General features: G+C 45.6%; 1 long non-coding RNA gene across 1 annotated transcript; it reads right to left on the bottom strand.

Moving 5' to 3' along the window:
• Positions 1-1,561: 1,561 nt before the first annotated feature.
• LOC104867254 lies at positions 1,562-2,801 on the bottom strand. The gene is made up of 3 exons (XR_781723.1): positions 2,591-2,801; positions 1,902-2,086; positions 1,562-1,744 (listed from the first exon to the last, which is right to left on the bottom strand). It is a non-coding gene; the product is annotated as an uncharacterized LOC104867254 (long non-coding RNA).
• Between the last annotated feature and the right edge of the window lie 400 nt (positions 2,802-3,201).

The following is a 3,201-nucleotide window of genomic DNA, read 5'->3' as shown; positions in this document are numbered from 1 at the left end:
GTCCCTACCCTCCCTTCACCCCCTTCTCCCCTCCCCATCTACAACCACTTTATTTCCATCTTTTCATTATGGGACATTTTATACTTAAACCACTTTGGTTTTTTATTGTTTTGTGTTGTTTTTGACTCACACCCTTGCAAGTGTGTTAACTTTAATCTTGGGCAAACAACAGCTAATTCAGGATTAGACATTAAGGCACTCCCTTCTCTCCAATCAACTGAATCAATGTTGTTTTTTTCCAGAACCCAGGTAGCTGCAGCCAGCTTTATTGCTTTCTCTGGGAGGAAATTCTCAAGTCAGATTTTTATCTACCACCCACAGGACAGTGGAGGTGCCCAGAGTCCAGAGTGGCTGGGACTCATTGATTTCCTCTCCCCACTTCCCACCTCAGAGTCCTGCTCTTTCCTGGCTGTGTGACCTTGGAAAAACCTCTCCTGGTTCCACTGGCATTCACTGCCACCACTCCTGTCATCTTTCTTCTTAGCAGTACCCTTATGTGATTGTCACTCTGTGGGGGGAGGGCTTGCCTACCAAGGAAAATGAAGGCTTCACTTCCTAGTATTTTGTTCTATTGGTTTACTGAAGAAAAAATAAACATTTTTCCTCTGCTCCCACACCACAGTGGCTTCAAGCGATATGGGAGCCAGGCATGGTAGTACACATCTGTAATCTCAGCTCTCTGAAAGGTTGAGGCAGAAGGGTTACAAGTCTGAGCCCAGCCTGAGCAATTTAGCAACTTAGTGAGACCTGATTTCAAAATTTTAAAAAGAAAAAGAGAATATAGGGGAAAGAGAAAACAGGCCAGCACTCTGCAGTAGTGGATACAAGCTCAGTGTCCTCTAGACTAATTCAGTTCCGACACTCATGTACCTTGAGCAGTGTCAGGTCCCACGGTTGAGGGCTCAATCCCACCTTAGATATCAGTTGCGAGCCCCTGTGCTTCTGATCCACTGGCTGCAGATGAGGGTTCCTACATTCACCTCCTCCGGTCTGATGGATCTGCTTAAGTGGCTCACAGAACACAGCGAAGCACCTAGTGCTTTATCATAAAGAATATTGCAAAGGATACATATGGAGATGCATGTAAGATAAGGTGCATGAGAACTGTGGAACTTTGGGACCTCTCTGGGATTGTCACTTGCTTAGCTGTCCAGAAGCTTCTGAATCCTACCTTCTTAGGGAGCTGTTACTATATAGGCATGGTTGATTCAGTCATTGGCCATTGGCAATCAATTTAACTTGGGCCCTTTCCCCTTCACGTCACTTGGGGAGAGGGGCTAAGGGTCCTACCTCTCTAATCTTGCTTTGGTCTTCCAGTGACCAGTCCTGATCCTGAAGCTACCTAGAGACCACCAACCATCTGGTCAATGCATTAGCATAGAGAGAAACACATCCCTTTGGAGATCCAAAGATTTTAATAGCTCTATGGCAGGAGAAATGAAGACAAAATGGTATTTTGCAATATCCCAGCAGGAGAGTTTAATTGCTAATATTTGATGAGTGAACATTACGAGACAGTCCCTGCTAAGAGTTTTACATTGATTACCTCATATTATCCTTTCAACAACCCTGACATATGGGTTCTTTATCATTTCCACTTTATAGATCAGGAACTGTAGGCATAATTTCCCAGGATTGCACAACCAGTAAGTGGCCGTCCCATAATGGACGAGATGGAATAGTACATCTTCTTGTAAATCTTAGCTATGTGTTTCTGGACTCCACCTATGTACTGATAACTCACCTGTGTAACAAGGTACAAGGGGCGCAAAGAGAATACCATTAGTGGAGACAAAGTGGATGAATCTACTAGTTCAGTAATAAGGTCTTATCTAAGGAGGAAAGGAAGAGAACAACAAGAAATAACTACAAGGAAAGTGATGTCCCCAATGTGCAGTTACCCAGAGGCAAGACAATTCTGGGAAGACATGAAGCCCCTCCAAATCATGTGTTGCTTATCACTATCAGGCTCATTCTGGAATCCTTGTCTTGTTGTGTGTTGTGTCCGTTTCCTTTTCCCATCACCCAGTGTGTTCTCTAAATATTCATTAATTCAGCAACCATCCATTTCTTGTTCGTTATGTACCTGGAACAGGAATGCAATTATTGGTAATAAATAATACAGGCTCTGTTCCTGCCATAGAAGAGATTACAATCTAGACACTACCCCAAAAAGTGTTAATTTTGATAAAAGAAGCTCTCTAAGATGTCCTAAATTTACGTACAAGGACCAGAGGATGAAGGGGATGGGGGAGTCAGGAAAGTTAACAGCTGCAGGCAGCACTGACAGGAAGACTATGGGGGCTGAAAGGTTGACTTAGGTTGAGTAATGACTGATTACAGGTTGGAGACCATGGTCCTCATGAAAAGGGTTTCCTGGAGTACCAGGCTGGTGTGTGGGCCTCCTTGCCTCCCACTGTTGAAGAGACAGCCCGCCCGCAGGCTAGAGGACACCACAAACATTTAATGTGACACTTGGAAATCGGAAAGCCTTCCCTAGTTTGACTTGCAATGTCCAGATTCAGCTTCTCATATGTGGTCCTTTATCCTGGCAGCCAGTCCCAATCTGGCCAGCCTGCTGCTGACTCACTTGCTTCCTTTAGGACTGGCTCCCCTTACTCCCAGTTGCTATCCTGGAGGGACACTCCAGTCCCTGAAGGTCCACAGAGGCTGGCACACTCACAGTGTGGTGCCCATGGCAGCATTGTTGGGAATGGTGGAACTTTGGCACAGCAGCCTTGCTGGAGTCCTCACCACCTTTGGTTCCCTTACAGGGCACTGGGGAACTCAGCCCCACTTCTTCTGTGCTCCCCACTGTGATGTCAGTGGTTTGACCCCACCATGCTGAGCTGCCTTGTCACAGACCAGGGGCCACGGAGCCAATCAGCCAGGGACTGGATGCCCCAAAGCTATGAGCCAAGTGAGTCTGTCCTGTTTATGAGCTGACTGCCTCAGGTGCCTTGTTACAGTGATGGAAAACTGACTGATACACAGGGGAAAGGTATTTTAGATCTTCATCTGACAGTTCTCTAGTTTGCTAGGAGAAAATCATGAAAACCAAGGCTGCTATTATGTCCTGTAGAGAATTAACTTCCAGATTAATCTGGTGAGTTACAATAGACCCACCAAACTGTTTACAGAGTTGACTACTGACACTTACCCAAAACATCTTGGCAGAGAGGCCAACAGTGTTGTATATGG

The sequence above is a fragment of the Fukomys damarensis genome, unplaced genomic scaffold, assembly GCF_012274545.1.
Source record: "Fukomys damarensis isolate Sample0158 unplaced genomic scaffold, DMR_v1.0_HiC HiC_scaffold_64248, whole genome shotgun sequence".
Taxonomy (NCBI): Eukaryota; Metazoa; Chordata; class Mammalia; order Rodentia; family Bathyergidae; genus Fukomys; species Fukomys damarensis.
The sequence above is the reverse complement of the archived record's forward strand: the minus strand, read 5'-3'. Positions and strand labels throughout refer to the sequence as shown.